A 7,360-nucleotide genomic window follows, 5' to 3' on the forward strand; every position below is an offset into this window, starting at 1 on the left:
TAGGCCGACAGGGCCCGAGGCCGTCTATGAGCGATTTATGAAGATGCGCCCAAAGGAATTCTCCGGGACATCTGACCCCATGGTTGCCGAGGGATGGATCAAGTCTCTCGAGGTTATCTTTGATTTCATGGAGCTGGGAGACGCCGACCGAGTTCGATGTGCGACCTATTTATTTACTGGAGACGCCCGCTTATGGTGGGAAGGAGCGTCAGTAGCCTTGACTTTGGCTACACTTTCTTGGGCCCGATTCACGGAGGTTTTCTACTCCAAGTATTTTGGTGAGGAGGTTCGCACCAGACTGACCACAGAGTTCATGAGTCTGAGGCAAGGGGATATGTCAGTTGCGGAGTTTATCCGTAAGTTCGAGATGGGCTGTCACTTTGTGCCCCTGATCGCGAATGATGCCAGAGCGAAGTTGATGCACTTTCTGGTGGGACTCCGGCCGATCTTGCGCCGGGACGTTAGGGTATCTGACCCTGCCACTTATGAGATCGCAGTCTCCAAAGCCTTAGCCGCTGAGCAGGATCAGCGGGACATCGAGAGAGACCGCTAGGGTAAGCGCCCAATCCAGGCACCCCACCGCCCTCCTCCTCATCAGCATCAGCAGCAGCATAAGAGGCCATTCCATGGGCCGCCTAGAAACAGAGGTCACCAGCCGCACCACCAGCAGCAGCAGCAGCGGGGACGTCCAGCCCCGAGAGCTTTTGAGCACCCAGTCTGCCCCAGATGCTCACGCCGCCATCCTGGAGCTTGTATGGCTGGCTCAGGAAAGTGTTTTAAGTGTGGCAGTCCAGACCACATGTTGCCACATTGCCCTCAGAGGAATTTGCCTACTCAGGGCCGAGTTTTCGCTCTACATGCCGCGGAAACCAACCCTGAGACCATGTTATTGACAGGTACCTTTAAGTTTAGAATTATTATTGAATTTCAGTGTTTTGGGAATCGAGATTTAGAATTTGAACTTAGAACCGCAATAGGATTGCATGCTCTACTTAGTATTATGTTCGGGACTTAGTTAGAAGAACTTTGACCTTTGCATGCCTATAAGCTTAGCTCCTATGATCTTTGGGTTCTGCTTAGTGTTCCGAACTTTCAGGGAGAATTTTCATAGCCGGCAAAGCTACCAAGGCCTTAATAGATTCAGGGGCCACTCACTCGTTTATATCGGAGTCTTTGCAAACTTTCTGAAGATCAGGACCATTGGGCTAGACATAGCCTTTTCAGTAGTGTTGCCGTCAGGCGAGGAGATGGCAGCCACCAATGTTATCCGAGATATAGACCTTGAGCTGCACGGTAAGCTCGTATATGCGGATCTGATTGTGCTACCGATGCCGGAATTCAACATCATCCTAGGGATGGATTGGCTACTGAAGAACAGAGTGTTGATAGACTTCCAGCGGAGATCTGTTCTTGTCCGACCGCCTGGAATGGAGCAGTTCTTATTTGAGCCGGACAGGTACTTTTCGTTACCGCGCATTATTCCATATGTTCAGGCTAGGAAACTCATGCATAGAGGGTTTCGAGCATTTCTAGCGACCTTTTTAGCTGTCCCCGAGGAACCCAGCCAGTCAACCTCAGATGTTCTGATCGTCAGAGATTTCTTAGACGTTTTTCCCGAGGACGTCTCTGGTATGCCACCTGAGAGAGAGGTGGAGTTTTCCATTGAGCTTATGCCAGGTACGGCTCCGATATCCAAAGCGCCGTACCGATTAGCGCCGACAGAGATGGCAGAGCTTAAGAAGCAGATTCAGGAACTTCTGGACAAGGAGTTCATTCGCCCGAGCTTTTCTCCATGGGGCGTGCCGGTCTTGTTTGTTAAGAAGAAGGATGGCTCGATGAGGCTTTGCATTGACTATCGGGAGTTGAACAGGGTTACAGTTAAGAACAAGTACCCACTGCCGAGGATTGAGGATCTGTTTGACCAGTTGCAGGGAGCTTCGATTTTCTCCAAGATTGATCTGCGTTCTGGTTATCATCAGTTGAGAGTGAGAGATGCTGATGTCTCGAAGACAGCGTTCAGGACTCGTTATGGTCACTACGAGTTCCTTGTAATGCCGTTCGGTCTTACGAATGCGCCAGCGATCTTCATGGATATCATGAATCGCGTATTTCAGCCGTACCTCGACCAGTTTGTGATAGTGTTCATAGACGACATACTCGTCTACTCCAAGAGTCAGGAGGAGCATAGCAGGCATCTGACTACAGTGTTGCAGACCTTGCAGAAGCACAAACTATTCGCAAAGTTCAGTAAGTGCGAATTCTGGTTGGAGAAGGTAGCGTTCTTAGGCCACATCGTTTCTAGCAGTGGCATCGAGGTAGACCCCGCAAAAGTTGCGGCAGTCAGAGATTGGGTTGTACCTCAGAATGCATCCGAGATCCGCAGTTTTCTTGGGCTGGCAGGATATTACAGGAAGTTCATTCAGGGATTCTCCTCCATTGCCGTTCCACTCACAGCACTGACAAAGAAGAATGCTAAATTCGCGTGGAGCGAGGAATGTCAGAAGAGCTTCGATACTTTGAAGCAAGCTCTTATCTCAGCACCCGTTTTGGCCGTACCGTCAGGATCTGGTGAGTTCGTCCTTTATACCGATGCTTCGAAGCTTGGTTTAGGAGCAGTTCTGATGCAGCATGGGAGAGTGATAGCGTATGCTTCTCGTCAGCTAAAGATCCACGAGAAGAACTACCCTACCCATGATCTGGAGTTAGCAGTAGTAGTCTTTGCTTTGAAGATTTGGAGGCACTATCTGTATGGAGAGAAATGCCAGATCTTTACCGACCACAAGAGCCTCAAGTATTTCTTTACGCAGAAGGAGCTGAACATGCGTCAGAGGCGTTGGTTGGAGCTTGTGAAAGACTACGACTGTGAAATTAGCTACCACCCGGGTAAAGCTAATGTAGTTGCGGATGCTTTGAGCAGGAAAGTCGCAGTGATGGCTCATTTGACGATGCAGAAACCTCTTCAGATTGAGATGCAGAGGTTTGATCTGGAGACTTATCCTCGAGGTAGAGTTCCTCGTCTATCTACCTTGACCATTCAGTCTTCCCTTTTGGATCGTATTCGCAGTGGTCAGGCCGCAGATGAGCAGTTGGCACAGTGGAAGAAGAGAGATGAAGCCAAGGGCAGTGTCTTGTACACAGTCAGCGACGGTATTGTGAGATACCGAGATAGGATATGGGTTCCTAACAGTGATTCTATCCGAGCAGACATCTTATCAGAGGCCCATATGTCCCCGTACTCCATTCACCCTGGGATTACGAAGATGTACAAAGATCTGCAGCTATTGTATTGGTGGCCAGGGATGAAGAAGGACATCAGGCGTTTTGTATCCGAGTGCCTGACTTGCCAGTTAGTGAAGGCCGAGCATCAGAGACCAGCAAGTTTGCTCAAGCCTCTTCCTATTCCCGAGTGGAAGTGGGAGAACATTACCATGGACTTTGTGACCGGATTGCTGAGATCAGCCAGAGGATCGAATGCCATTTGGGTGATTGTAGATCGTCTTTCCAAATCAGCGCACTTTTTGCCTATTAAGACGACTTTCACCATGGTTCAGTATGCAGAGTTGTATAACCGGGAGATAGTCCGACTCCATGGCATTCCAGTTTCTATCGTATCCGACAGAGATCCCAGATTCACTTCCTCATTTTGGAAGAGTTTGCATTCGACTTTGGGTACGAAGTTGCTGTTTAGCACAGCTTTCCATCCGCAGACAGATGGGCAGTCGGAGCGAGTTATTCAGATTTTGGAGGATCTTCTTCGCGCTTGCGTCATTGATTTCTCTGGGAGTTGGGAGTCGAACTTACCATTGGTAGAGTTCACCTATAACAACAGCTTCCAGTCTTCCATTGGTATGGCACCGTATGAAGCTTTGTACGGCCGTAGGTGTAGATCTCCTGTTCATTGGGATGAAGTAGGAGAGAGAGCAGAGTTGGGTCCAGAAATTGTTCAGCAGTCTGCAGATGTAGTAGTCAAGATCCGTGATCGGATGAGGACTGCTCAGAGTCGACAGAAAAGCTATGCAGATCAGAGAAGGAGAGACTTACAGTTTGCAGTGGGCGATCATGTCTTCGTGAAAGTGGCGCCTATGAAGGGTGTCATGAGGTTCGGAAAGAAAGGGAAGCTCAGTCCGAGATTTATTGGACCGTTTGAGATCCTCGACAGAGTAGGGACGCTTGCTTATCGTGTGGCTCTTCCGCCGAATCTGGCCGGAGTACACAATGTCTTTCACGTCTCCATGCTGAGAAAGTACATGGCGAACCCTTCGCATGTGCTGAATTTTGAGCCGTTGCAGCTTACTCCGAACCTATCTTATGAGGAGAGACCAGTGCAGATCCTAGACAGACAGGAGAAGAAGCTTCGGAACAAGCTGGTTAAGCGAGTCAAAGTCAAATGGCTCAACCATTCAGAGGAGGAAGCTACGTGGGAGTCTGAGTCAAAGATGAGGGAGCGTTACCCCGAGTTATTCGGTGAGTTCTAATTTCGAGGACGAAATTTCTTTTAAGGGGGGAAGGATTGTAGAACCCGTAAATCAGTCTACGTATAAGCCATGCATAATTCTATTATTTTAAAATTTAATTGACTTCAGTGCATGTTTATTTTAATGCATTTCTTTGAAGTTAATTATTTTATTATTTCAGTTCAGTAGCTTGATTTTCAGCTTTTCAGTAAATTCAGTGAGGCCGGACCGGAGTTGGAGTTTAGAGATAAATTTAAGATTTCAGAAAATATTTCCATGATTTAATTTAGCTAGCAACTAAGTTTAATTTAAGTTAAAAAGAAGGTTGGAGGATTTATTTTAATAATTTGAGGTGATTAAGAAATGAACTCATTTAAGTTGTTTATTTAAGTGGTTAGTTCACTAAATTATTTAAGGGGATAGTGAGGTTCCTAAGGGTTAGTAATTATCAACTAGATGTCAATATTATCCTTCCATTTTAGTAGTTAATATCGGCCACCCCTTGGAGATGCAATAATTCAATTGCCAACTCATCCTTTGACCCCTTCTTGATTTGTTTAAGATATTAAGCTTTTTAATTATTTTGTTCCACCTTAATTAATTAATGTAGAGCATTATCCAACCCTATTCTAGTAGTAGAATCGGCCACCACCACCTAGAAAACACCAACAACTCATTTGATTCAAAATTTAAATGAGAGTGGACTTAGTCATGTTGTGGCCTTATATCTTGCACCCTCTCCTCACCTTCCTAACCATTTCTCCCCCCTCTCATTTTCGAAAATTCAGAGTGTTTTCAGAGCTGATAACCGTGAGAATCCAGTAGGAGATAGGAGAGAAAAAAAAAAAATCGAGTGCAAGAAAGATAGAAAAGAAGCACTCCACTCCTTCGTGCCGCGTCGTCGTCGTTTCGTTCGTTTTCTTTCGAAACGAATTCCAGGCATGTCTATATTCTTTTCTAAACCTCAATCAAGTCCTATATTATTTTATAGCATCAAATGGTCTCGATTTTTCAGCAGGAAACCGATTTTTTGACAGCAACATCACTTAAAAAAATTCTGCACAGTTTTATTCCTTGTGCTCTTCACGGTTTGGCTTGTTTTTGTGCATTCAGGTGGTTGGCTCGACTCCAGGCTCACCAGGCTACATCTAGACACATACTAGGGTGTGTCAAGACCGTGATGGTCCATTAAAACCAGCCCCATACATGTCAGAATTCAGAAATGACAGCAACCCTCCCCCTTGCATCTTATGAGTTTTGAAAATTTCAGTTTTGCTGTCATGGGAAGAGATCTGATCTTGGCTGCCCCAGGGGCTTATAGCCATGGTTAGATCACTTCCCTAGCACGTCTAAGACGTGAATAAGTCGCCCTTTTGGTGGCTTGGTCCATGGCTCCGCGGTTTGTAAATAAAACGTCACAACAGCCCCTCCCCTTTCTCGGCTCTTGAGTTTTGACAGCAGGTTTGCATTTCGTTTTTGTGGCTTGGTGTGGATCTTGTTCGGCCTTGTGCCCTTAGCCACAGTCCATACCACACCCCAAGATGTCTAGGTAGTGCCACGGTAAATTAATGGCCACTGGAACGACGCAAGATAACCCACGAAACAAGAACAGCCCACACTCCCCTTCTCGGCCCTTCATTGTACAGCACATGCATTTCGGTTTTGGGTTGCTTGGTGTGAATCTTGGTTGGCCTATGGCCCATAGCCACGGTTCATACCATGCCCCTACATGTCTAGATCGTGCCATGGTCAACCAAATGGTCACTGGAACGACGCAAGACATCGATCAAAGCAAGACACTACACTTGCACAGCTGCTGGAAATTACAGCAACTTGCTGTGTCGATTAGGAGGCTTGTTCGAGTTCTTGGTTAGCTTTTAGCCTATGGCCTTGGACTGGACAGTGCCCCATTGAGTTAGGAAGGTCATGTTTTCGACCGTTCGTGATTCGGATCATTTTTGAGGTCGTTCGAGAATTTACGGTGCGATGTGCCAAATTGACTCTCGAAAGAGCGTTTCATGTTTTGGCCTCCATTTCACCTAGATTTCGACCCTCATAATTTTAGGAGCATAAATTCATAATTTTAAACGTATTTTAATCATGACGTCACGTTGGTTCAGTGTTGGTTCGGGTTGGTTTAAAGTCATGATTAAATACGAGGTCGTTAGACGTAGTTGTCGCATTTTAGAAATTTAATTGCATAAATTTGCCTAAGAAAAATCCATTGCATATTTTCATGGCATTTTTAGGTTGCAGCGAGCCTGGGGACGATCCATTCCAGTTGGTAAAATTTCAGGATATTTTCATTATCGTCAGTTAATTATTTTACGTGCATGAAAACAGAAAAATGATTATTTTTTAGATTTATGCGATATGGCTTGTGGTTCATTCACTATGTGGGAGCATTATTATTATTTATACTGGTCGCCAGTGACCGCTCAGTTCAGGTTGGTACCATCGGGTCTTCAGTGACCGCTCAGTTCAGGTTGGTACCATCGGGTCTTCAGTGACCGCCAGCTCAGTTCCAGGCTCCCCGGTAGTCAGTTACCGATCAGTTCAGCTTAGTGCAGTGGCCACAGGCGTAAAACATAATCTCAACAGAAAATTTTATCAGTTATTTCAGTGCAGGCTCCAAGGAGCAATTATTTTCACTGTGATTATCAGTTCAGCATGCACGTATTATAATTGCTCAGTACAGATTATTTTCAGCATGTCACATGGCATGATATTTTATCCCATGCATATTTTACTCCAGATTTTTACTCGTTACCTGCGATATATGCATGCTGAGTCTTTAGACTCACTAGACTTGATTGTTGTAGGTACTGATGAGGTCAGGGCCGAGGGCGGGGACCAGTGAGCCAGCTTGGGTCGGCAGTAGTGGCACCCGAGGACCTCAGTGCAGC

The sequence above is a fragment of the Primulina eburnea genome, chromosome 16, assembly GCF_022965805.1.
Source record: "Primulina eburnea isolate SZY01 chromosome 16, ASM2296580v1, whole genome shotgun sequence".
NCBI classification, from domain to species: domain Eukaryota; kingdom Viridiplantae; phylum Streptophyta; class Magnoliopsida; order Lamiales; family Gesneriaceae; genus Primulina; species Primulina eburnea.